The sequence below is a fragment of the Oryctolagus cuniculus genome, chromosome 16 (assembly GCF_964237555.1).
Source record: "Oryctolagus cuniculus chromosome 16, mOryCun1.1, whole genome shotgun sequence".
NCBI lineage: Eukaryota > Metazoa > Chordata > Mammalia > Lagomorpha > Leporidae > Oryctolagus > Oryctolagus cuniculus.
Genome location: NC_091447.1, coordinates 44,449,863 through 44,477,829, shown reverse-complemented (window position 1 = coordinate 44,477,829; position 27,967 = coordinate 44,449,863). Strand labels below are relative to the sequence as shown.

Sequence of the window (27,967 nt, the reverse complement as noted above, 5' to 3'; positions counted from 1 at the left end):
CAGCATGGCTCAGAGCAAATGAAACTCTCCACAGTGTCTTGTGAGTGATCTGCCAGTCTCCTGAGCCAGTCTGGTTTTAGCGCCGCCATGAATCGTGGCCAGTCTTGGCTTTCAGGGGAGTGGCAGGGATGGATGAGTGACCTGCAGATTCGCGGTTGTCAGGTAGAACAGGGTGTAGATGCAGTCAGCCAGCATGAGTGAACCTGCTACCTCATCGGTTGAGAGGAAGATTCTTTAGGTGATTTCTCCCTCTTGGATACAGAGTGACCTTCAGCACGACCTTGCTCACTTGATGACACCTGTGCTCCGGCCCTGAATTTCAACTGGTCGGACAAAAAGTAGTGTCCAGCTTTTCACCATTTACCTGTGGTTCTGAGAGTGCTTAGGACCCATGAGGGTCACAGGATGTGCTGTGTGGAAGTGTTTCGCTCGTGTTATCCTAATGAGGGCTCCTGGCTTTATCTACCCCTCAGCCAACTCAGGAGAGGCAGAGGTGGACTTCACCATTGCTGCCGCCGCCTCCCACAGGCACCGGGCAGGCCTGGCTTTCAACCGCAGGACTGTGTCCTTTCCCTCGAGGTCTCCTTGACCTGAGCCTGGCCAGGCCATACTGCCAGGAGGTTTTGGGTCAGCTCCGTCCTGCAAGTTCTCAGGACACAAGTGTCACCCACACCAAACTGCTGATCGAAAACAGATTTATCTTTTAAAGGTGCACAAAAGTAAAATCCTCGGTACGTGGGAGCCTCTACAGAATGGGATTCCCCTCGTAGTGTGTTTTCAAGCCTAGAGTTATGGGTACATCTGCACAGGGGAAGCTCTCCCTCTAGAATTATTTGATAACAATGCAATGGTTCCTGCGAGAGGTTTGTCTTTTTCACGTCAGCTTTCGGAGCTCGAATGTTATTGTGGTTTTCTCCGCAAGTCAAATACCTCAGCTTGATCTCGCCTGATGCTGAGAAAACAGCTCAATTTCTCCTTGCCAGGGAAAGCTATAGGGGAGCTGGGTTCCAACACTTCTCTGTGATTCAGCAGGAAATGAGATAATTTTTAATTTCTCACCTTTGTGGATCTTTCTGTTTAAATCAAACAGGGCTCTCCTAGAGACCAAAAACAACAGCCTCATGTATCCTATGGAAGGGCCATACTCCAACCAATAGCTGAATATCAAATTATGGACACAATAGAGCAAAACATCCGTATAGAAAACGGATCCTTGGGGAAAAATGTGTAACACTCTGGACTTGGGTTTTTGTGGCGCTGTTGAATTCGTTAACTGTCTAGAATAGATTCTTGGATGTTAAATTTCCTGCAGACGTCGCGGTTCTTTGTAACGCTCAGAAGGGTTGGATCTCAAAGAGGCGGAGACCGCGGGCTGGCATTTTAAGCAGCACTGTCTCAGGAGTCACATGGAGATCCAGGGCAGGGTGGAGAAAGCATGCTATCACTTCTGTCTTTGAGGTGACAGAGGACTGAGCAGACAGCAGCATTTCAAGTTCAAATTTTTCTCCCATGCCTCAATGCCAAATGACTTCTCTCCTTGCATACTAAGGTCACTGCAATTATTTAGCTAATAATACCGGATTTGCATAAATTGGCCTTAGTGAGAAAGCTAATGAGATGCATTTTGCTTTGCAGCAGAAAGTAATTTTAGTTTCAGAGTTTTGTAACTAAATTGAATGCAAAGAAAACCACGAGCACCTAAAGTCAGAATGGGGTAGGTGCCACTCGTGATCCAGACTTTGCGTCTCTGTGCTTCGTTGTCCTCTAAAGATACTCATCAGCAGGACTGCATAGACTGCCCCCCTCATTTTATCAACGTGGAAGGGTGCGATCCTTCAGAAGTCTGACAGAGCCCTCAACGTGGATAGACATTTTCTCCAAGGAAAAGACCAGAAGCCATGTTGAACACCCTACCCGTTGGCTTCACTTACATTTGCAGTGATACCAACCTCACCCTTATGCTGAGTTTTAATTTTGCAGTTATCCAGAGCAGAGAACTAAGCATAGGGCTGCTCCTTTTCCTGACTACAGGGATGCAAATGTCCTCTGCTTTTTCAGACATGTGTTCTCTAATTTTTCTGAAGCAGTGTGTGCTCATTGTGGAACATCTCTTTTTAGTGAATCCGTTGGTCTTCAGATCCCATTAAATCCGTGGTATCTAGTGCATAGAAGAATTTTTACTTGGTTCAACTGCAAGAGGGTAACTTCATACATACTTTGGTGACCCTGTTCTTACCTTTTCCTATTTATCTTTGCTAATTCACATTATTATTTAAGAATTATATGACAATGTTATTTTTGCTTGACCTAGTCATTAAGCAATAGCTTCCTAAATGTAGTCAGATAAACAGAGTAGAATACATTCACTGCTTAGTAGATTTTCATTAAATAAGAGGTGTTTTTTTTTTTTTGTTTTTTGTTTTTTGTTTTTAGAAACCAAATTGTAGAAAGAGCTCAGTGCACTAGTGCTTCAGCCTCTGGGGACAGCACAGGAACACTCCTTAAAGCAGTGGTTTGGACAGTCTGGGGCACCAGGCCCCAGAAGAGTTTCCAAAATCCAAGTTGCTGAGGTCCTTGAATCTGCATTTTAAAGAACCCCAGGGGATATGGAGGCAGGTAGCCTTTGCACCACTGGTAATGAAGCCCTCAGTAAATATGCAGGAATTATGTATTTATGAAGGAAAATAACCAGTTCATTTGGGTGGAGACTTAATAAAGACAAACTAGGAAAACCCCTGCTCCGTCATATAAGGAAAGCAACTCCTTCCTTCCTCAATTCTTTCCTCTTTTCTCTTCCTTCCCCTCCCTCCCTTTGTTCTTCCTCCCTCTTTCCCTTTCTTGCTTTTCTTTAAAAAGGAATAGAGTTGTACTGTACAACACAGTGGCCACTAACCATATGTGCTATGCAGATTTAATTTAAATTAACTTGAATTAAAATAAAACGTGTCCTCAGAAGCACCGCCACTCTTCACGTGTTCCACAGCTAGCGACAGGGCAGGTGTAGACATCTCCAGCATCACAGAATGTCCAAGTGGGCAGCACCAAGGGAGAGCTTTGCTCCTAGCTGCCTTTTCAAAGAGGGATCGGGACAATTAAACTGTGAATTCAGTAAGTTAAAAATGTGTTATTGTTTTAGATGATAGCCACCTAGGAAGTACCCAAAGTGTAGGGGGAGGAGAAATGTTCAAGTGAGGGAAGAGGCAGGTGCCAAAGGGAGAAAGACAGAGACCACTGCCTGGAAGTGACACCGAGAGCTGCAGAGACACCACACCCATGCCCACAGGAGCAAGGGAAACCAGAAAGCAGGGGTTGGCACGTCTCAGGAGACTGTGGCATGCTCAAGTTCCCTCCACTCACAGAGCTGTGTAGGGAGGAGCAGCTGGTAGGTGAGCAGCTGCTTGCACAGGCAGACCTCCCAAAGGCTGGAATGGCATCATGGCACAGTTGGGTTAAGCCACTGCCGGCAACTCCAGCACCCTATATGAGCTCTGATTTGATTCCCCCTTCTCACTTCCAATCCGGTTCCCTACTAATGCACCTAGGAAAGCAACAGAAGATGGTCCAGGTCCTTGGGCCCCTGCCACCCATGTGGGGGACCTGGATGTAATTCCAGGCTCCTGGCTTTGTCCTGTTTGGCTCCCTGGCATTTGCGGTCATTTGGGGAGCAAATAGCAGATAAAAGATACCCTCCTCTGTTACTCTTTCAAATAAATACTATTTTTAAAAACAAACAAACAAAAAAGCCAACAGTAGTTTCTATCTCTACACCTCAGCTCTGGAAGCTGCTGCTCCTGGAGCCTGCAGAGAGCCACCTGCGGCTCCAGCCCTGGGGCACCACTGTGGACACTCCTGTTTCCCACCACTGCACCCACTCATGTTGCTTCCATCTCCCCTTCATCTGGGGGCTTCTCCTGACTCATCTCTGCGATTCTGCTGCTTATCATCACTTCTCTTTGACCCTCTATTCCGGGGCAGACTGTCACTGAGCTCTTCTTGTCTCAGACTCAGACCTTCCTAGAGAGCGGCTCTGATTATGGTAGCCGTCACCATCGAGTGGAGGGCAAAGCCGTGTGTCAGTCACCCCCATATCAGCTGCCGGCCCACCACCCACTGCTTCTGATACAGTGACCTGAGCTGTGTCCTGGGTGGTCAGCCTGTTCTTACAGCACCCCCTCAAAGAGGGCTTCGGGCTTAGCCATCTCAGAGCCCTCTGTGAAGGGAGCAGGTAGCCCGGGTTGTAGACCGCAAAGCAGAAAGTCAGCAGTGCATCCAAGGGGAGCTCCAGCTGGTGCAGACTCACGGCATCATGGTCGTGTAATGTTTTTGGCTAATGACTGAATTCTCTTTAAGGCCTCTTGCCTTTTTCCGAACCATAGGCACAAAAGTAGGTAATACCCACTGGTATCTTTCACCAAATGAATTCGAGAGTTAGATGAAATTCAAGTGTTCAATCTGGGTTCCCCTTCAGTGACAGAAGATTTCTCTGGTGTTTTGTTTTGTTCTTCTCTTTTTCTGTGAGAACTGTTATTTTCTGCATAATCTTACAAATCTTTTTCCTATCAAACAACTACAGTTTTGTTATCTCTGTTGCCTCATGTAGTTGACAACAGTTGTGGCAACATCAGGCAGCACAGGAAACAAACCTTTGCATTCCTTGCAGATTTCATCTGAAACCCCCCATGGTGGTCATGACCCCCACATCACCACAAATTAAAAAAGAAACACATGTTTAGGAGAGAAGTCGTGCTTTGGACTGCAGATGCATGATGTATGGGTGAATGCCCAAGGAAGAAGAGGCTGGAACATTATCGAGTGTTCTCAACCACTCTTGCCTCAGCCTCTCTTCTGGCCTGCAGCAGGCTGTGGGAGCTTGTCTCCCCTGTCTCTCCTCACTTCTCCGCCTCTCTCTTCCTCTGACCTGTTCCCTGAACCATCGCCACCTCCAGCCCCAATAGTGAGTCAGCGGAAGCATCTGGGTGCTTCACCACCTGATCTGCTTAATTACGTGGTGGGCGGCGCTGTGATGGAGCCATGGAAATAACCTCCCATCCTGCTTCTTCCAAGGTGAATTTATGAAGAGCTTATTTAATTTTTCTATTCTGGTATAGTCTCAGATCCACAGAAAACTTACAAGAGTAGCACAAAGAATTCCTGCTGTCCTCTGCGCACTCCCCCCAAAGCTGACATTGTCCTTCATTTGTGTTATTGCACTTGGCCATGGACAAGTGTGGTGTGCACTTACTGTTCTTCCAAGCCACATGTGTCACTCACACGGTGCCCCTTTATCTTTAAATATTTCACTGTGCTTTTCTTAAAAACAAGGACTCCACAGTGATTTTTTTACACTAAAAACAATAGTAGTTTTTGCCCTCATTTATTCTTTTCCCATCTCAGGATTTTTAAAAAGCAAAAATGACTAAAAGGGGAAATTGATACAATGCACCACAAGTTGGTTCAACAGCCCATAGATCTTCCCAAACTGACTCTGTGTGTGTGTGTGTGTGTGTGTGTGTGAGAGAGAGAGAGAGAGAGAGAGAGAGAGAAAGAGAGATTGGCCGTTTCCAGCTTAGGTGAGCTTTCCAATATTAAGGGGCTAGAGTACATTACACAGCAGCTTGCCTCTTGTGGCTTTTTAAAACCCGAATTAATTTCCTGGGGACTATTTCGCTGTCATCATAATGTGAGTGATGCTTTCTTAAAATAGTGGGCACAGACGTAATGTGCCTGGTGCCCGAGATATCTGTTGCAGTGCTTGGCCAAACTATCAGGAAGTTAGCAAGTAGTTACAATTCGTTCAGTTGCTGTGTTTTTCTTGTTCATTTATTGTTGATTCTTGTGAGCCTGGGATACAGAGGGAATCGCATCTGCCCTAAGAGCACTGCATTGTATTATTAATACCAGGACAGCAGCTGAGTCCCACTAGACAGTCTTTGTGGTCTGCTGATGCTCTAAGAAGTGTCTGAGCATAAAAGGAGGCTGTTGGAGTTGAAGTGGGCTGATGGTCTGGGATGACATTTGAATGCACGGAGGACAGTGTCTAAATGACAGTGTTGAGAAGGGAAGGCAGAAAGAAGCTTGGAGCTCTTCCCATTGTCCCACAGGCTCATCACTCCTCTTGAGAGATTCCTCACGTGGGAGCCCAGTCTGGGGAGAAACAGGGAGTGGGGTCAGGGAGAACTGGACACTGGGGCCCAGGGACAAAAGCAAGGCTCTCAGGTCCTTAGACACAATGAAGTTCTAGACAGATAGGAAATGTAATGGAAACCACAACCCGCTTGTAGTTCAGTAAACAAACATTTTAGCTAAATTCTTACAAGTATCATTAACAAAATGTTTGCAATACTCTGAGATACTTCTACGCATAAAGCATATGAATAATTTAATGAATCTGTTCTAGAATTTAAGATAGCTGCTTACTCTAGCAACCTACGCCCACATACATACACACACTCAATACACCCACATAGCCAAAAAGAATTTTTTAGCAATCCTAGAGTTGTTAGATAACACTGCAGATTAGCAAAGGATTATTTTTCTACCTAAAGAAATAATGTACATGGTCTAGAACAAAAGCAAAAGAAGTAGAGAAATTGAGGGAAATCTATCTTACAAACATGGGCCATGAATGCCAAGCCTGGAATCAAACACTATACTGTTGATTTCCATACGTTGGTGTAGTTTTCCCTTTAAATGGTCACCGTTCCTTTAATGTAGTTTGCATTATGTGTAGTGCCCTTGGATTATCATTTTCAATGTAATTAGTAAAATGCCCTCAATTACATATAATAATTACTATAAATAGGACTATTGGCCTAATTACTATACATGGGGAAAGATGTGTGATTGTCATGTGCAGCTAAATTGTGTACAGTATTTATTTTACATTATTACATACAATGGTGTAATGATAACACGTAATTACATTGTATCATTCCTTGGTCAACAGATCTACTCCACATTAAAATATCTGGACTTTGTGACTTATTGCCAAATTAACCACCGACTGGATCTTTCTTCTTAAAGTAATTGGATTATTCTGTGGGCTGGGGACCCAGTAAGTTTAAATGTAATTGAATAAACTGATTCTGCGGGAAAAATACGGAAGGAAAACAATTATCTTACTTGCATTAATTAGGAATGCTCAGATTGTTCTATCTTGTGGATGTTAAGAATTTAAACCTCTCTAAACCCAATGCCAACCTGCATGGTACCTGTTTGTTTTTATATGAATGTGTAAAAATCAACAGCCCTAAATGGTGGCAACATTTAAAATATGCCTGAGGGGAAAAAATGAGGTCCTTTCTTCACTGTGGCAAACATTATAATCATCCGGAGTTTACAAATGCACACTTAACGAGCTTATAGCACATAATTAATTCTGCAAAGGATGCTGTTCGGCAGAGTGGGATTATGAGACTTGCTTATTACAGTGGCAGGAGAAATAAATCTATTTTCTCTCGGTAAGGTAGGGTATTCTTGTGTTCTTTAGAAACTGGCACATCTCAGAGGTGTTGCTCTCAAAATGATCTCAGGATGGAGAGAAATCAGTAATTACAGAGCTAGGCATTCAGTTGTGTCCTAATTTTCCCATCAGTTTTTCAGTGTTTCAGCTGCCTCGGAGACTTGAAGTATTCTCATTAGGTAGCTGCAGAGGCAGCCGCTCTGCCCACTCCCTCATTCTCTCACTCGCTTTTCCTTTTTTTTTCCCCTTCCATTCCTGCCTTGGGAGTGACTGTGAAGATCATTTGCCGGAATGATTGGCAGGTTAGAGGATTCGATCAGATGAGTTCCTCTTAGTGCAGGTCAAAAAGGCTAGTTAGCAGGAGCTGTCGAAAAATGCCAGCAGCATTCGAAATGGGAAATGTCATGACTTCCAGGCAGGGGGTGCCACCTGCAACAGAAAGCCCTCAGCTCATTAGCAAGTTACAGGATGCTGGCTTAACTGGAGGGAGCAGGGAAGGAGAGATAATACCCAATAGGGAAAATGATTGTGAAGTGGAATTGATTTCATGTATAATTTGTTTATCACTAGAGGGGACAAATGCTGTCCTTCTGACAGGAGCGGAGGAGTGTGGACTATGAATGAAGCAACTTAGCATAATCTCCAGGTTGAGCTTTGGATTTAAAGAGCGCAAACTTCTTTATTCCCAACTGCAGAAGTGATCAGGTCGTGTTACATTAATTAAAGCTGACATATTCTCGAATGTTTTATCTGGGCAGTTGTGGCAATTCGACAGAAATGGCTCGAGATGGGCGACTTGAGAAAATAAGGGAGATTTTGCTTTTTTTCCCCCTCTGCTAGTATGGAAGACTAGCTCAGTTGCATACTGAATTATGGCAGGCTGGTGTTTATATTCAGTGGTTAGCTAGGCTGCACAAATCAAACCAGGGCTCCTGATTCACATGCAGTCTCAATGGTAGAGGAGACCAGAGGCCCTTTGGGAGATTTACATCTATCTAATCCATGTTAAAATACATATGTATATTTCAGAGTATGACTGTATCATACTTTGATACAATGTGAAAATTTTAACCTCTGATTTTTTCTTAAAGGGGAAACTCTCCAATTTCATCACTGCCTAGATGTCAGTTTTTGTAGAATGTAATATTGTACCATAAATTCAATAGTTTCCAATAGGCTTATTCACAGACAAAGCTAAAAAGGTGCCCTTAGCTTGTAATTTGTAAACAGAGAACACAGTGGCAAAACAAAGGCGATATTGCCTAACGTGCTCCTTCTAGCTCCATGTGTGTAGCTTTCAGGAGTGTACAGTGTATCAAATGGGCTTCAGCATAAAGCCCCTTCCTACATAAATTCCATCAGAAAGCGTATTTTCTTTTGATAAGAAACATTTATGATATCATTCGTCTTTTGCACAGAGATCTTCATCTTGTTATTTTAAGTCACAAATGCCACAGCTGCAAGTCATTCTGGCTGAACACGAAAGGATGTTTACTTACCATGTAGATTCTGGCTAAAGCATATATTTAAAAATGTGTTGCCCTGCGTTTCTCTTTCCCCTTAAATATTGAGACATTTTATGTGGCAGTTATTAAATAGCCAGGGCTTGTTTTATCAAACAGCCTCAGACTACTGTCTACTGTGAATAGGGATCTTAAAGCCTCCCAGTCCAAACACTGGTGCAAAATTCATTCCATTCTGTATTCCGCATAAAAAGCTTAGCATTAAGCCACTGTATATAGCTGTCAAGATATACTGCATTAGTTCTGTCAAATCTAAAAATTTAAACATCAATGTGAATCCACTCATCCCCTCATTTGGGAATTTGATTGTGTGGTCCAAAAGCTGACCTTGGAGAGGGAAAGTTTTTTTTTTTTTTTTTTATAAAATCCCAATTAAATGGTTCACCAAATGGGACTACCATTTTATTCTTCCACAGTAACTCAATTTACTAATTGCTGAGAAATTTATTAGAAAAGTAAATTGTTAACCTGTTTTGAGCAAAAATATTGTCATTTTTTTTTTCCCCAGTGAAAGACTTGAGGGTGGTGGTGTGCAAATGGGTTTCCCAGTCTTTAGAAGGCGCGTCAGGAGAAGGCCTTCATCTCTGGAGACAGCCATAGCGGTGTGGCCTTGCACTGTGGGAGAGGAATGGTGTGCTCTGTGCAAGCCTGACCTTGTCACCCACCCTCTCTCCAGTCTCTGCCCCCAGTTCAGCCTGAAGTCAGCCCCCTGTTCTCTAACTTCTTAGACCCTTCACTACTTTGTATGCTGAATTCATCTCCTCGCCAAAGACTAAAACAATCTCTGCTGCGTATCAGCCCCTTTGTTGGATGTTTACGCAAGAGTTCTTGTATTTGGATTGCACGGCTCACCGTCAGGTGTGTGAGTTCTCAGATAAGGTCCCTCTGCTCCAAAGAAAACAAACAGGATCCCGATCCTTGTCCCTGGTGGCAGCAGGTCTCAAAGTGCGCCCTGTGGATCCCCAGAGATTCTCTGGGGTCAAAAGTATTTTCTTTAAGTTTTTTTAAAATTTATTTACTTGACAGCTAGAGTTACAGACAGTGAGATAGAGAGACAGAGAGAAAGGGCTTCCTTCCATGGGTTCATTCCCCAAATGGCCGCCACAGCTGGAGCTATGCCGATCCGAAGCCAGGAGCCAGGTGCTTCTCCTGGTCTCCCATGCGGGTGCAGGGCCCAAGCACTTGGGCCATCTTCCACTGCCCTCCTGGGCCACAGCAGGGAGCTGGGCTGGAAGAAGAGCAGCTGGGACTAGAACCCTGTACCCATATGAGATGCTGGCACCGCAGGCGGAGGATTAACCTAGTGCGCCACCGCACAGGCCCCCGAAAGTATTTTCACAACAGCACTACATGTTCCTCACTTTCTCACTGTGTTAACCTCAGCACTGGTGGTGCAGAAGCAATGGGGGCTACAGCTGGGGGCCCTTAAACATGAATCAAGGCTATGGCCCCAGAGTATTCTTCACCACCATACAACTGCAAGTTTCTGAAAAAAGCCAGCTGCACGAAATAATGATCTGAATTAAACCTCTACCTTTGAGCAAAGGTCTTTTTAATATTCTGTGTGACTGAAAAGGGAGCACACAAAAGTCATTCATCACTAAGGTTATCTCAGGGGAAAAAAATCTCTGCCGATCTACAAGCCAAACTAGCTACCCCACATATGTCTTCTATTCTTTTTCTTTTTAAAAAATATTTATTTGCAAGGCAGAGTAACAGAGAGAGAGGAGGAGACAGAAAAAGATTTTCTATGCACTGGTCCACTGCCCAAAAACACAACAACATCCAGGGCTGGGACAGGCCCAAGCCAGGAACCCGGAGCACCATCTGGTTCTCCCGCATAAGGCATGGACTCTAGTACTTGGGCCAGAATCCACTGTCTTAGTCCATTAGCAGAAAGCTGGATTGGAAGCAGAGTAGCTGGTACTCATACTCGCATTCTGATACAGGATGGAGGTATTCCAAACTGCAGCTCAGCTCACTGTGTCACAATGCCTAGCTCTCATGTCTTACTTGAAAGAATGACTGATGATAAGCTGTGACTATTCGGGCTGTACGTATTTGGTAGATATTTTCTCAAAAATGAACAGAACATGAGTCTGTTACCCAAGGAAAACAAATGATAGTATTTGCTGCCAGTGATAAACTTAGAGAGCTTTCAACAGAAAATTAGAATTTGGGGAAACTGAAAAAGTTACAATTGGCCACTATGAGTTTCCCAAAGACTTCTCTAATGAGAAATTGGTGATAATAAAAGCAAATGTGACTTTTTCGATATTATAGGATTTGAAGGACCAGCACAACTCATTGAATTAATGGTTTACAAATATTGTTAGAAAAACCATGCATGGATGAAACATTCACTGAAAATGTAAAATAAACCAGTAGATTTTAAAGTAACAAAGGATTCATTAGAATAGTATCCAATCCCCCAATGCAACTAACCTTTAAGAAACTACCACTGTTGAGTTTTGTTGTAATATAAAAGGTTATATGTATCCATGGCTAGCTGAAAGGGCTATTAAGATGCTTCTTTTTTTTTTTTCCAATATCTATAAGAGGCTCAAATTTTTGTCTTTTGCTTCAGCCAAATCAACATGTTAACACAGATTGAATGCATGAATACATAAGAGAATCTAGGTCCTCTGTTCAGCCAGCCATTGAAACAATTTGCATAATTTTAAAGCAATGCCACCTGTCTCACTAATTCCATTTTGAAAATGTAGTTATTTTGTTAAAACAATGTTTTGTGTTAGTAGGTAATACTTTTTTTTAAGATTTATTTATGTATTTGAGAGGCAGAGTTACAGAGAGAGGGAGAGACCGAGTAAGAGGTCTTCCATGCACTGGTTCATTCCCCAAATGGCTGCAAAGGCCTGCGCTGCGCTGATCCAAAGCCAGGAGCCAGGATCTTCTTCCAGGTCTCCCGCGTGGGTGCAGGGGCCCAAGCACTTGGGCCATCTTCTGCTGCTTTCCCAGGCCATTAGCAGGAAGCAGAATCAGAAGTGGAGCAGCCAGGACATGAACCAGCACCTATATGGAATGCCTGCCCTACAGACAGATTTGACCTACTATACCACATTGCTGGCCCCCAGTAATGAGTTTAATTAAACATTTTGAAAATAACAATTTTAATTTTGAATATAGTAAACACCAATAGCTGTAGTGCATATAAGCAAAGCTCCTTGGCAGTTCTCTATAACTTATTAGAGTCTAAGGAATTTTCAGACCACAAAGTGGCTCAGGCACTGTGGCTCCACAGGTTAGGTTGCCAGATGCAACACCTTCATCCTGTATAGTAGCACTATTTCAGGTCCTTGTTACTCTGCGCTTCCAGTCTACCTTCCTGCTACTGTGTGCAGCAGCGGATGATGAACTTAGTATTTGGATTCCCATCACCCACACAGAGCACTAGAGGATGGAAGATCTCTTCTCTCTTCTCTCTTCTCTCTTCCTTTCTCTTCCATTCCCTTCTCCTTTCTTTTCTCTCTCTCCCTTCCAGCACTCTGCAAATAAGTAAATAAATCTCTCTCTTTTTTAAAGAAAATAAGACCAGAAAGTATAAGAACTTCCATATCAGTAGTGTTATACATTAATTCTAACAAAAATAATTATATTAATAAAATTTTCCCCTTTAAAGAAATTACTGTTTACTACAAAAATTTAGTTATATAAAATTATTCCATTTCCTTCAGTTTAATTAAATATCTCAACTTTTCTGGAGTATAATAGATAAAATTTTATATTTGCAAAGGTATCATCTTAAAACTAAGGTGGAATATTACTTAATGTACCCCTTGATTATTACAGCAATTCTAAAGAGATTTTTGCGATAAATATTAATTTAGGATGTTATGACTTTTCCCTTTTTTTAAAAAAAAAACTTTTTTTATCTATTTGAAAGACAAAGAGACACACAGAGATCTCCCGTCCTTTAGTTTAATCCTCAAATGCCCACAACAGCCAGGGGTTAGGCCAGGCCAAAGCCAGGAACCAGGCACTCAATCTAGGTCTCCCAGGTGGCTAGGAGGGATCTGAGTACTCGAGCCACCAGTCGCTGCTTCTGGGGGTTTATATTAGCAGAAAGGTAGAATCAAGAGTGGATCAAGAACTCGGGCCCAAGCACTCAGCAGGGGATCTGAGCATCCAGGCGGCATCCTCACTGCTGCAAAACACCCGCCCTGACCTCTCCTTTTGTATATCTGTTGTTTGACCTTGCAGAGAGACCCTTCAGGCCATTTCACGTACCTTGTTTCTAGGACGCAGAATGACTTTCAGCAGACCCCTGGGTAGACAAGGCATAAATGTGACTTCCTACGAGGGGAAGGGACTCCTCTCTCTTCCTGCCCAGGCGTTTATGTGGTAGCTCTTGGAACTCTAGGTGCACTTTGGAGTTCAGAATCCAAAATACTTCTCAGCATAAGCAGCAGCTAGATTATAGTTGTGATTTTTTCAACTCATGATTTTGAAATGCTTTTAGATTTATGGAAAAGCTATAAAGCCAGTACACAGAGGTATATCCATCATCTCATTCCTAATATTAGTATCCCTTACACCCCTGGTACATTTGTCACACTAAGAAACTAACCTAAATACTGTACTATTCATTAAACTACAACTTTACTTGGATTTCACCTATTTTCACTTTTTTTTAAATATTTATTTTATTTATTTGACAGGCAGAGTTACAGAGAGAGGTAGAGACAGAGAGAGGTCTTCCATCCAATGGTTCACTCCCCAATTGGCCACAACGGCTGGAGCTGTGCCAATCCGAGCCAGGAGCTAGGAGCTTCTTTTGGGTCTCCCATGGAGATGCAGGGGCCCAAGGACTTGAGTCATCTTTTACTGCTTTCTCAGGCCGTAGCAGAGAGCTTGATCAGAAGAGGAGCCGCCAGGACTAGAACCAGTGCCCATATGGGATGCCAGCGCTTCAGGCCAGGGCGTTAACCTGCTGAGCCACAGCAGGCCCCCTATTTTCACTTTTCTTCTGATGCAGGAGCCCACCCAGAGTGCACTGTATTGCATCTAGTCGTCACGACCCCTCAGCCTCCTCTGATCTGTGATTGATTCTCAATCATTTCTGGTTCTTCATGACCTTTTTGCTCTGAGAAGTACTGTTCGGGTATTTTGCAGCATTTCCTTCCTGGTGTTTTCCCTCCTGAGTAGATGGGATTCTGGGTTTGAGGGAAGAATGCCACTGAGATATAGTGCTCTTGTCACGTCACGTCAGGAAGTACATGATGGCCACATGGCTCGTCACTGGTGACATTGACATTGATCACCTGGTTAAGACACATGATGTCCTGGAAGTGAAACAGGAGAAGCAGATCTGGGACAGTTTCTCAGTCAAGTGGAAGGAAGTCAGGGTGGTTACTGATCTGAGGACAAGGCTCCCTGACACCAGGATCAGGAGAAATGTAGAGGGAGAGAGCATGGGGCCAGGAGCTCAGTCCAGGTCTCCCACTTGAGCCATCACCTCTGCCTCCCATGGTCTGCATTAGCAGGAAGCTGAAAGCAGAAGCCAGATCTGGGGATTAGACCCAGATACTCATGTGGAGCACAGACATCCTAATCAGTGTCTTAACCATTGGGCCAAACACCCACACCAGCAAATATTTTTTGAGAAACCAATATATTGATGTGGCAGTCAGCAGTAACGAAGAAGACAGTACGGAGCTTCCAGAAGCTCATAATTTAGGGACAACAATAAATCATTTAACTCTCAGGATGATAAAGAATACAGTAGAAGTTTGCATAAATGTATATGACATATGCATAATAAATTAATTTTGCCAGAGTGGCTTGTGGAAATTTTTCCAGAGGAAGACATTGTGAGCAAAGGAGGAGTTGGGTGTTTCATGGGAATGAAGAGGAGGATCTCTTACCGATAGAGCAAAGCCTTGTCAAAATTCAGCATCCTTAGGGAGTGCTCTGGCAGAGCTGAGGGGCTGAAGTATGGGGAGTTATTAAAGATGGAACTGGAAAAGTAATTTATAACCAGATTGTGGAGGGTCTTGAAAGATATTGGGAAAAGTTTAGATTTCAGTGTGATTGCACATGGGACAATGTGATGACTTCCTGGTCAGACTCAGGAGAAATTAAAACATCTTAGTGCTGGAAGATCCTTCGGGAATCATCTTAACAACCATGAAAGAAGATGTGGTATTTTTTTTTCTTTTCTTTGAACTTATGCAGTAGATCATGTCTTAAAAATAAGTCAAGAAAATACACAGGGTTTGGCGCTGTAGCATAGCAGGTAGAGCCACCGCCTGCAGTGCCGGCATCCCATATGGGCGCCGGTTCGTGTCCTGGCTCTGACTTTCAAATAAATAAATAAATAAATCTTTAAAAAAAGAAAATATACAAAATTGCATTCACATTTACATCTAATGTAATGTTAGGAATTACAGCCAGTGCCTACTATCCTCTTTGGCTGAAAACTTCATTCTCCTCCAGCCCTGCTATTTTGTGGCTCTATTTTTGGAACAATTCTTTTATCAACTTGTATACATATGTTTCTTAGAAAATTATACAGAAATTCTTTATTTTAGTTGAAATAATATTCTTACCTTGTTCACATATCTTTTTGTAAAGTACATAACCACCCCCTTGGTTTTACTTGTGTGAATGAAGATAGATTAACACCATTTAAAGGAAATACAAAAGCAATTTTGTAATGAGATAACTGATTTTACAGGATGTAAATATAGGACAGTTTTCAAAACTGAAAAAATTGATGCAGGGGCCAGCTCTGTGGTGTAGTGGGTAAAGCTGCCACCTGCAGTGCCGGCATCCCATATAGGCACCGGTTGGAGTCCCAGCTGTTACACTTCTGTTCCGGCTCTCTGCTATGGCCTGGGAAAGCAGTAGAAGATGGTCCAAGCCCTTGGGCCCCTGCACCCACATGGGAGACCCAGAAGAAGCTCCTGGCTCCTGGCTCCTGGCTCCTGACTTCAAATCAGCACAGCTCCAGCCATTGCGGCCAATTGGGGAGTGAACCAGCAGATGGAAGACCTCTCTCTCTCTGCCTCTCCTTCTCTCTCTGTGCAACTCTGACTTTCAAGTAAAATAAATAAATCTTTAAAAAAAAATGATGCAGTGTCTTCATGATTTCATGTAGACGCAGCACTCAGCTTAGTGTGCAAAAGTGTTTTTTTAATAGTCATACTGATGTCTATGAACGTTAAGTCCTTGTATAAGTCTATTTTTCATGCCCAGTTTTTCCTAAACCCAAATAAAATGTAAAATCTTTGACCATCCCAAAGTGTGTGTAGCCAGATTTTACAGCCACCTTAATGTTTTGTAGCTCAGGGACTTTGGGGTGAGTAATGACCATGATAATGGCAAAGGAAAAATACTGTGACAGCTAGCATATGACACATTAAGCATAAATTATTCAGAATAGAAAAAGACCACTTACATTTTTTAAAAAGAAATCATAAGTAAATTAACACATACCAGAACTGTTGTAATCCGAAGCCTTAAATTTTATACTTATTAAGGCAAGTGCCATAGAGAAATACATTTAACAATCTGGATAGAATATTTGGCTTGTGTATAGAAAAGGTATATATATAGGAAAAAATGAAATATAGTATGCTGCTCTATCCTTGGTTTAACACAAAAAATGACTTTACAAGTTTTCTTTTATAACTAAGAAACGTAGCTACCTTGCAGGCTTATGGCCATAGTAGGCTCTCAGTATAAATCCATGCTCCCTTTGGAGGGGTCCAGGTTCTTTGATTCTCTCTCATTTCCAGATTCTCCCCTGTAGACACATGACGAAGAGTCAGGTAGCAAACCAGCTCAACTCATTTTACAACTATAGGGCATTCTGTAAGTTAACATTTAAAGTATTTTTCTATCACCCCTAAGAAATGCTGATAAATTAGCACTAGAAATAGCAGTATCGAGATGATTAAGAGACAGCATGGAAACATAATTTAGCCAAAAGCAAAGTGAAGAGCTAAGAGAGTTGTATCAGCCTAAGAATTTAGGGCCTCAGATTCTGCACCTGCTGCTTATCTCAGTGGACTGTTTTTCAAAAGGCTGTTCTTTGGAATCTTCTTAACAAAACAGTATGTCCTTTCTATGCTAAGACTAACTTATCTACATGATTGCTTTGTGGGCTGAGAGTGTGGAGACTCTGAGAGAGCCATAACTGTTTTCCAGTCTGATCCACTTGTCTATAGCTTAGCAGCATGCGGTGAGTGAAAACCTGCAAGGTACTAATTTCTTCTTCACCTCAGATCATCCCCCAAACACCCCCTGATCAAGGGAGCCTCGCTCTGCCTGCGAGGACGTAGCAGTCCTCAGAGGTTCCGTGCCCACATTGCGGGACCTGGAACATGTGCAAGAGGTAGAAATTACGATTCTTGACCTCACTGATATCTCATCTGAAGACAGGCTGGTGAGACAGAGCCATTATCTTTTGTTTGTACCTTTTATTTGTAATGCAGAGTGAAAATAAATTTTGAGAAGAATCAGGTGTTTAGAAAGTGCATATGTATTTTATAGCGTATGGATAAGCTTACTTCAAAAAGTTTATTGAAATGAAATTAAAAGATCAGTTTATTTTTGGTGCAAAAAATGTTGATATCCATGCATAGTTTTTTCAAAATGTGCATTTTCTATGAACTTTTTGAAGACCCTCTAGGACAGCTTGAAATCCGAAGCCAGTTAATTATGTGACCATTTCTCATGCTATTCAAGTATGTAGAGGTAGGTGTTTACTTGCCTAGATACATTTCTGCCAACAACAGTTTGATTCACTTTTAATTCTCTTTCATTCTCTTTATGACTTCTCACTTGATATTTCATTCAGTCACCTCTGCCTTTCGAACTGTCTCTTTAACTGGGGTTTCCGGTTTTCACCTTCATTCCATCTCTGTACTTAAAAAGTTACCAGGGAGGAGCCAAAAGAGAAAGCTGGAAAGACTGGGGAGGCAGAGGGAGGAAGACTACTGGTGGGGGGGAGGGTGGATTTAAATGAGCACTGGAATGAATGCTTCACTTGTTGGCCTCTAGCACAGTCACCATACGTTAGGAAATATGCAGGGAATAGTTAATTACAACTAAATGAGCCCTTGTTAGAGGTGGTGGCAGACTGGGAATCAGACTGTCAGAGCTGTGAAAGATGCTGAATTGCAAAGCTGGTCTCTGTGTCAGGCGTAGAGGGTCTGTGGGGACGGGCCACACAGAGAAAAGATAGCTGGGTAAGGCTAGCCTCCGACCCGGGAGCCAAGTATGACATTTGCATACTTTTCCCGCAAAGGGGGTTTAAACCAAAGAAAAGGGGAGATTTCAATGTTGTCAGTCAGGCTTTGCTGGGGTGAAGAGCAGAGGGAAATCAGCTGACGGGTCCTTTCTCAAAGCCGTGGTCCCAGCCTTGACGTTGTCCTAGCTAAGTTATGTTCTTGGGGGCTGTTTGCACACTTTTGTCCGTCTGAAGATCTTTTAAACCCAAAGGGCTCAAAGTATCCCCCTTTGCCAGCACAGAAGAAGGGGATTTGCGGGGCAAAAATGATTCATGTTGCAAACTGAGCCCAGTCGCCCTTTGTTCTTCTACAAAAATACTCTGAAGTCGCAAGGATGCCTTTCAGAAGCAGAGTGAGTCTTTGCAGGCTCGAAAACAAGGTGAAACCAACCCCTACTTGGGTCTTTCTTTGCCAGCTCAAAGGAGGCCTGGATGTATTCCTCTCACCCCACCCCCGCCGCCAAAAAAGGTGGCTCAAAAAATGTGTCATAAAAAAAGAAAACAATGTTTGAGTGACATGGACCATTTTTGCCCCATTTTCTTAGAGAATTTTCTGAGATTGAACTGTTTAGGTCTGAAATTGAAGCAAACTTGTTGGAGCACTAAGCAGTGTATGTTCCCTCACTGTCCCAAACAGCCTTATCTTTTACCTGGCAGCGTGAGCCTCTGTCTATCTATTTTGTGTCCAGTTTGCAACACCACGCCTTCTGTGCTGTGTAGTGTGTGCTGGTCTCTTGTTACTGTAGGTTTTCTAACAGTCTGCGCGTCTGTAGTGAAGAATGTGAAACTGCAGAGCCTCGGTCTAGAATAAATCTGATCTTTATGAGTCGGAACCCAGGCCCTGTTTCAAGTTCACTAGTGGTTTGAGCCCTGGTGCCCCTAATCCCTATGGTTCAGGGAAGTCTGTGCTAAAATTACCAACTCTGAGAAAAAAAAATGTACATGGTTACCAGGGGGAATATGTGCAATTGTGGGTGTCTTTTTAATTTGTCATATTCCACATGGAGCTGAATGCTTCAACAAATGTGACATCTTAACACACATAGTTGAGAATATAATTTGGAACATACAAACTAAACATTCCTAGTAACTGATCAAGTGGGATATACAATAGAACTTGACAGAGGAGGTTGGAAAAAAAGTGTATGTATTTTTATATGGCAGCTAGTTTAACTTGAGTTTTTTCAATTAAGGACATTGCTTTATTAATTTTCTTTTATTATTCATGGCCCTTTTGCTAGATTTCTGGCTCTTCTTAGAAGACCCCCATATAGATGCGAAATAAAAACAAGTAATGAGAAATCTGTCTAAAACTTACGTATAAAGAAGGAGAAGGCTTACTTTGAAATTCACAGGAGTCAGCGTCAGAGAGCTGGGAGAGTAATTAGGAAAGCTTCTATGGGGATGAGGAGAATTGTCGTTGGGAGCTTCCACTGCTATTACGGTGCTGGTGGGGACGGATCACGGTGGGCTTGAGAGCTGAGACACTGGCAATGGCCACATCAGGGCTCTCTGAAGTTATAACCGAGTGGGTAAAACGGTGCCTGCAACTTCCCTACACGTGTTATTTTTTGCTGTGGCTGAGATGCTCGTCTCTGATCTAAGTAAACTCTGCCTTGCTGGAAGTGGTGCGTGTCTTTGCCCGCTCTGCGTTTTCCCCCGTGAGAAGCGTGTCTGAGCTGGGGGGACTTGAATGTGCCTCTTTGTTGCTGAGCTTGTCAAGCACAGCACTGTGATCTCTTTCCCACCAGGAAGGTCAGGCCGCTGGGGGCCAATCTGTTTTCTGAAATGAACCCCACTCACTGTCTGTCCCTGGTGTCTGACAGACGGAAACAGCCGTCCATGTGGCCGCTCTCAGTGCTGTCTAAAGGACTCACTTTCTGGGAAGAAGGTGACGTGTGTAGCCTACATGGAAAAAAATAGAATTTTTAAGACGAACTGGCCTTTGGATGTTAATATTTATCTAAAAGGCAAATTTAATTAACTTTCTAAGAACATATTTACAGACTCAGGAAGTAACTGCACACTGTGCCTGTGTGTGTGCGCGCACACACACACACACACACACACACAATTTACTCTCTCACACCAAGATAAGCCTTTGCTTATGAGTTCTACTTCTAAAGACGCGTGTTTTTCTTTAATTGGAGCAATAAAATTATGAAGTATGGAACTGTTTCAATAGTAGACTTGTGGAAGTAAGAGTCTTTTGTTCGCTTAGATTTCAGTTTCATGTGTTTTGATCAGAGGTCTGTACAAAGCCTGGAGAAATTTGTACTGTGCTGAGCTTCACTTCAATGCTCTCCAGACAATTGAGCTAATTAAATCTTTACCAACATTAACACAGCTCCAGCGTTCCTGGGACAGCGGATGATTATTGCATGAACATGGCAAGCTTAAACTAAACAGATGAAAATAGAGTCCTGTGGAATGGGTATTGAGTTTATTCTTTATTCATCTTTTGATAAGGTTTAATTAAAACTGCCTCTCTCCATTGTGGTGAGAATGAATGTGCTTGTTTTCTTACTGAAAAGCAAATTATTCACTTCAGCCATGGTTCAATAATCAAAGCCTTTGGAAAGTTTTAGGTTATAGTGTAGCTGTGGGGATATAATTGCTGCAATTCTGTATGAAGGCTTTATCTTTTTTTATTACTTTCCCTTATTTATTTTTGTAAAAAGAAATTTCTAAAAGCACAGTTTATGATTTGGTATAGAAGTACATATGTTTGAAGCCTTGTTACAGGTTTACTGTGGTTAGATTTTTTTTTTCCTCCCTAAGGTGTATTTCTTAGAACCTCTTGCTAAAATGAAAGGTGAAAAGGGACACACATTTAAATGGATGGCATTTTAGATTTTTTTTTCTTTTTTTAAGTTAGTGTAGAAACTTCAATAAAACCTTTAAAACCTGTGGCTTCCACTGAACTGAGTCAGCCATCCTGTGCGTGGAAAAGTAGCAGACACTGGAATTCTTTCTGCAAATATGTATTTGCAGGCGCTTTCACTTCCTTTAAACTGGCCAAAAACGTTGTCTGTATTGTTCTTTTCAAGGGGGTAGAGATTTTTTTCTCATGTTGGTGATCATTTATGACATGAATAGATTTTACGCTAATGACAACTTATGGTCAAATTTATGATCATGATTTTGCTACAGTTTCTTTTCCTTCGTTTCTTTCTTCTTCTTCTTTTTTTTAATAGAATAGACATTACAAGGGTATAAGATATTTTCTGGAACCCAGAACAAAAAAATAAAACTGGGCCTTGAGCACGCACTGGAAACAAAGACCCCAGCACAGATGGGCTCTCTCTGCCTCCATCTTTGCGTCGCCTTCATTCCGGCTCTCCCTGCCTCTCCGGCCCATGTGATGGGAACCAGGATGACATGTCTGACGATTTGTGATAAAAAGAGACTAGATGTCAGTCCAGGTCAGCAGCTCCCACTCCCCACAAAAGGAACTGCTCCCCTAGATGGAGGGATGAGCGCCACGTCCGCAGCCTCTGCCCCCACTCACACTCCCTGCCGCCTGTGCTCCATCAGATCCCGGGGGAGGGAGGAGATGCAGCAGGAGCAACTGTTTCTTCATCTGTAGTTATTTGGAGGATTAAGTCGTTGACTGCAGTGGGTTTAACGCCCTTCGTGGGTTGGGGTATCTACCTAGTGAGCCGGAAAGAGTGCTGCTAGAGCAGAGTAAGTGGGAGAGAAAAGCGTCTGCGACAGGAGCTGGTTGGTGGCACAGCCAGTTCAGCTGCCCCTGGAGGCTCTGGCATCCCATGGCTGAGTGCAGGCTTCCGTCCTGGCTGCTCGGCTTCCTCTCCAGCCTCCTGCTCGTGCACCTGGGAAAGCAGCAGCAGATGGCCCGAGGACTTGGACCCCTGCCACCCATGTAGGAGACCAGGGCAGAGTTTGTGGCTCCTGGCTTTGGCTTGGCCCAGCCCTGGGTGTCATGGCCATTTGGGGAGTGAACCAGTGGCCTCTGTCTCTCTCTCTCTCCCTTTCTGTCTCATACTCTGCTTTTCAAATGAATAAATCCTATTTAAAAAGTGTCCGAGGTGATCACCTGTGGTTAAGGGTCAGAAATCAGTACTGTTTCATGAAATTTGTGTTCCAGCTCTGCGTGGGTCTGTGTGTGCATGTGTATGTGTGACCTATACGGAGTCACTTAATGAAATGCGTTTCTTGTAGGGAGTTGTGGCCAAAATGAGTTTCAAAGCTGTGACGGCTCCTCAGATCCCCTTCAGGGTTTCTCCTGGGAGGCAGGCGGGAGGGAGCGGAAGACTGGGCAGGGCTCCAGCCCCATCCCTCTCCCCATCAAAGTCGCTGCACTTTAATCTGCTTTACACTTTATGTTTCCACCTCCGATGTTCTTTAAACAAAGGATGCAGTGGCCAAAAAGTTTGAATAAATGATTTCCCAGGCTCCTTCTTGGGAATGTTAGAGCTAACTACAGTAGTCGCTAGGACCAGAGCAGACATTATTTTGGTTTTCTGTCCTAGGAAAAGCTTGGGAAACCATTCAGCCCTCCATGTTTTGGCTTCATTCTTCCTTTTTTCCTCCTTTCCTCCCTCCTCCCCTGCCTTCCTCCCACCTTTCCATCCTTGCTTTGTTCCTGAAGCTGAAACTCAGTTTCCCTACTTAATCCCGTAGATACTCTTGGATTTAGCCCCTAGTCAGGACAGCACTAGATCTGAAGGGACTTTAAGCAGCCTGACAATTTAGAAACAGAGGAGCAGTGAATCCTTCGCCCTGCGCTTTTGGCAGCTCCATTCTTTAGGGAAGGATGAGAAGTGGAAATAAGCAGTGGTAACTTGAGTGCCTAGGATTTGGGCAGCTTCCCCGTGTGCTTGAATGAGGCCCTTGGAGAAATGAAACTCTTGAGGAGGGGCAGTCTCTTTAATAGAAATGAACAGTGAAGGGCAGACATCAAGGAGGAGAACAAGCCGACTTTCCTAAAAGTGTCTTCTTTTGAAAGGTTGAAACTTAGCAATGGCTTTTTCTGCCCTTGACATTGTATGAGGGGATCTGTGTGACCCTAACTGTCTTGAAACCAGGAAATTAGGTTGAATTCTTTTGTTTAATTATGAGTCTTGGTGTGTGTAATTGCAAAAATATATGAAGTGGCTATGAGCATCCTTTGTTTTGACCTATGTTAATGAGCCCTTTGTTAGTCATGTATTACGTTTACATCAGTCCTGTTAGCAGAAGACGTCATTCAGCACTGGCGGCTGTCCTGAACTCTGGTCATGATGAAGAGAACTTACAGTCTTCAGTTTATACCAGTAGCCTGGGCTTTGAGGCCACAGTATTCTTCCCATCAACTCTGTGACCCGGGCTAGGTCAACTTATCTAGCCCTCAGTTTTCCCAGTCATAAATTCGGCGTAGGAATAGTGTCTGTCTCATAAACTTGCTGTGGAGATTTAACAGGGAGATGAATTAGTGCATCGCTTATTAGGTCCACGCTAAGAGCTCAACAAGTGCTGTAAATGCCAAATTTCATGAAGTCTCTGACAAACAAAATATACATTTATTGAGATAGTTTATGATGACTATTTTTGTTTTTCACTTCAACTAAAATCTCTTTAAAAAACAGAAACCGGGAAAGCTAGAAGCCTTGTGATGCAACATATGACATGGTATGAATTGTGCATAACCAGGACAGAGGAAGAGCAGACTGGGCTTTGGTAAGGTGTGAGTTGTAAGGAAGATGAAACACAAAGGGATTAGTAGCCACTGGGAAATTGAGAGGCAGAGCCAGAGAAAGAAAGAGCACACCCGGTTGCTGGTTCATTCCCCTAGATGCTTACAACAGCCAGGCCTGAGCCAGGAGCTGGGAGCTCAGTCTGCATCTCCTTTGTGGGTGGCAGGGACCCAACCATTTGGGTCATCCCCCGTTGGCCTCCCAGGTTGGTCATTAGCAAGAAACTAGAATCAGGAGTGGAGCGAGGACTCAGACCCAAACACTCTGATGTGGGATGTGGGTGCTTCAAATGCTCGGCCAAAGCTCGTCCCTCAGGAGAGTTCTCTGCCTCAGCAAAAAGCACAAACTCAGGACTTGATGTGTTACGTGTAGGACATGGAAGTGAAAACGTGGAAGCGCTCTTGGAGGAAGATTATGTAAGTTGCATTGCCTACAAATACAGGAACCAACCCACAGAAATCATCAACATGACACAGTAACGTGGGTGGAATGGGAGGAGATAAGGAAGATGAGAAGAGGTAATTTAGCCCCCACTTTATAAGGCTAGCAGATTGGCCAGATGGAGCCTTGACTGGACTCGGGGAACTCACAAGGGGTAAGCAGTAGGTGAGGATAATGAAGACAGGTCCGAGTATGCAAAAGAGAGCTGTTCTTTAGTTTAGATTGGCGTATAAACAACAGAGAGAAAGAGAGAGGGGGGAGAGGACACAGAACTGAAGACTTGTGAGCCACTAGCATGGTAGGGCTCTGATGGGATAAGCATAAAGACACAAAAGTCACTCTTACTGAGCTGTGGCTAGATGTCAGCATGAAGAACTGAGAGGATAAGGCCAGGAAAGGAGACGAACAAAGTAAGTTACAGGTGCCTTCTAGTTACCATCTTCTCCCTGAGGCCAGCCCAGTGCATTCCAACCTATGATTAAACTTTCACCTGTTTCCCAAAATATTTGCAGTGCTTGTAATACAGAAGCCTCATTTTAAAAATATTTATTTTTTAGATTTTTAAAATTTATTTGAAAGGCAGAGTTACGGGGGGGGGGGGGGAGAGAATCTTCCCACTGCTAATTCACTCCCCCAATGCCCAAAATAGTCAGGGCTGAGCCAAGCTGAAGCCAGGAGCCTAGAACTCCAATCAGGAATCCCAGTGGGTGCCAAGGGGCCCAAGGGCTTGAGCCATCTCGCGCCACTTTCCCAGGCACATTAGCAGAGAACTGGATTGCAATAATGCCTGCCCCAACACAGAAGCTCTTAACAAATATTGTCCATATACCTGGCATTTATCTAAAACTATGATTTATTTTTAAAGTTTTAGTCAGCTTTTAAAACTATGTAGACTGGGGGCCGGTGCCACAGCTCACTTGGTTAATCCTCCTCCTGTGGCTCCGGCACCCCGGGTTCTAGTCCCGGTTGGGGCACCGGGTTCTGTCCCGGTTGCGCCTCTTCCAGTCCAGCTCTCTACTGTGGCCCGGGAAGGCAGTGGAGGATGGCCCAAGTGCTTGGTTCCTGCACCCGCATGGGAGACCGGGAGGGGGCACCTGGCTCCTGGCTTTGGATCGGTGCAGCGTGCCAGCTGGCTGTAGCAGCCATTTGGGGGCGTGAACCAGTGGAAGGAAGACCTTTCTCTCTGTCTCTGTCTCTCACTGTCTAACTCTGCCTGTCCAAAAAAAAAAGTATGTAGACTAGGGTTGATAATGTGGTATAGCAGGTAAAGCCACCACCTCCGACACTAGCATCCCAAACAGGCACCAGTTCATGTCCCAGCTGCTCCACTTCTGATCCAGCTCCCTGCTAATTGCCTAGGGAAAACAGCAGACAATGGCCCAAGTGTTTGGGCCCCTGCCCCCCCGTGTGGGGCACCTAGATAGAGTTTCTGGTTCCTGGCTCTGGCCTGGCTCAACCCTGGCCAATATGGCCATCTGGGAAGTGAACCAGCGGATGGAAGATCTTTCGCCCTCTCTCTATAACTCTGGCTTCCAAATAAATAAATCTTAAAAAAAAAAAAAAGCCTGCAGATTTTACATAAAAATACAGGTTTTTCTGCATTCAAAGAACAAAAAGGAAGATTCCTGACCAGCTTGGGCTGATGAGTGGCTGCGATACTAGAAAGGGCTGCGACCTGGGGGCCGGTGCTGTGGCATAGTGGGTTAAGACACTGCCTGCAGTGCTGGCATCCCATGTGGGTGTTGGTTCAAGTCCCAGCTGCTCCTCTTCTCATCCAGCTCTCTGCTATGACCTGGGAATGCAGTGGAAGGTGGCCCAAGTGCTTGGGTCCCTGCACCTGCGTGGGAGACCCTGAAGAAGTTCCTGGCTTTGGATTGGCCCAGCTCTGGCCATTGTGGCCATTTGGGGAGTGAGCTAGTAGATGGGAGATCTCTCTGTGTCTCTCTCTTTCTGTACCTCTGCCTTTCAAATAAATAAAAAATAAATCTTTAAAAAGAAAGAGGAGGGGGCATAGCCTGAAGTTTGCCACAGTCCCTACTGTTCCTCCTAGTCTCCTGGCCCCTGAGACTGGGAAGCATTGCTTTGGCCTCTTTGCTGTTATTTATCTTATGGGAATGGAAAAGGAAAGTGAAGTATTTCTTGAAACCGGGACTTATCCTAAATGTCAAATGTAAAAATAGTGCAGAGGAGCCTTTTCTGGTGGAAGAATTGGTGAGACCACTTTTCTTTCTAGGGATAACCTGGCCCCCTTCACTCACTGCAGTTCCCTGCAGGGCTGTCACTGGGCCTCTGTCTTAGAATCTTTTCTGATTTTTTGGCAGTCAGTCAGGTTCACTCTTCGTGCATGTGTTTACTGTCCTGTCCCCAGGGGACCATAATGCTTCTTGAGATAGAATCGGTTCCATAGCACATTAGCCTAACGGTGAACACAAAGTGTGACATTTGCATACAGTTGCTGGGGAACCAGGAGCAAAAGGAAACCTGTACAGCAACTTCTCAGGGAAGAAATAGCTCAGAGTAATAACTGCCCCAAATGAATCCAAATCAGGAGAAAAATCAGCAAACATTTCTTAGTCACAGAGAGATTTTGTGAGAGAGATGCAGAGATGTATGAGACATGATCCCTATTGTCAGGCAGTTTACAATGAACTAGGTGACTTAAAATGCAGGTGATTAGCTCAGAATAAAATGTGAAAAGCCACTATTGCATAAGCCTAAATGGAATGCGGTCAGAATAGAGCAGGGCAGACCTCATGGTGTCCAGGAATGCTTCATACTGGAGATGGCATCCAAGCGAGAACTTGAAGACCAAGTAGGGTGTTGATAGTTGGGACAGGCTCCTGGGAGGGTCCTGGGAAGGCTGGAAAGCCCTGGATGTGTCTGCAGCTGGAGGAGCAGGGGGACAGGCTGGACAGGCAGGAAGGCGTGTGACCCAGCACCACCCATGAGGGTGTCCGAGCAAACACAGGCTGCTTTCTGCCTGCCCTCTGCCCTGTGCTCCTTTTCTCTCGAGATCTCTGCCACGCCGTGAAGCACCACAGTACTCTTATAATGGCCGTGCTGATAAGAGTGGAGGCAGCACCTCACGTACCGAGTGCCGATGGGGGCCAGGCCCCATGTGGAGCACTCCACACGAATAATCCATGTAATCCTTACAACATCCCCCAAAGGTGAATGTTCTCGTCCCAGTTTTGCAGAGTAGGCGACTGGGACAGGAGCTGTGCCCTCACGTCCCCAGGGTCCCACAGCTGAGGAGGGATGGAGAGCTGCGTTCCTAGGTTGGTCCTGTGCCATCCCTCTGAATGTACTGCTGCTCTCTGATTCTGACTTTGACAAGCCTGCTTTGTCTTGTCTGCTGCAGTCATGATCACTCAGCCCATGCAGTCATTTTGCTGCTGATGTCTAGAGGAACTTGGGCTACCTCCAGAGATAAGACTAGAGATTCAGGAACCACAGTGCCCCCAAACCCTGTCCAAACTGAGTTAATTAATCTGTAACTCGAACACCCTAAAGGTGCTATTTAAATACAATTTCACTGCTAGTGAAAAGCGCCAGGAATCTTGATTAAAACTGAATGCAGTCAGAAATA

At 44.0% G+C, this 27,967-nt stretch overlaps 1 protein-coding gene across 9 annotated transcripts in view; it reads left to right on the top strand.

The window, feature by feature from the left end:
• CDK14 (cyclin dependent kinase 14) overlaps positions 1-27,967 on the top strand; it is a 742,587-nt gene that overhangs the window by 648,556 nt on the left and 66,064 nt on the right. Inside the window, exon 17 of one of the 9 annotated variants that reach the window (XM_070058417.1) lies at positions 6,947-18,743. The exons of 7 other annotated variants lie outside the window; for them this stretch is intronic. The gene's annotated coding sequence lies outside the window, so the exon portion shown is untranslated. Of the gene's footprint in view, positions 1-1,090; positions 6,573-6,946; positions 18,744-27,967 lie in introns of those variants that run through there. One more of the 9 variants, XM_070058418.1, reaches the window with a different exon arrangement.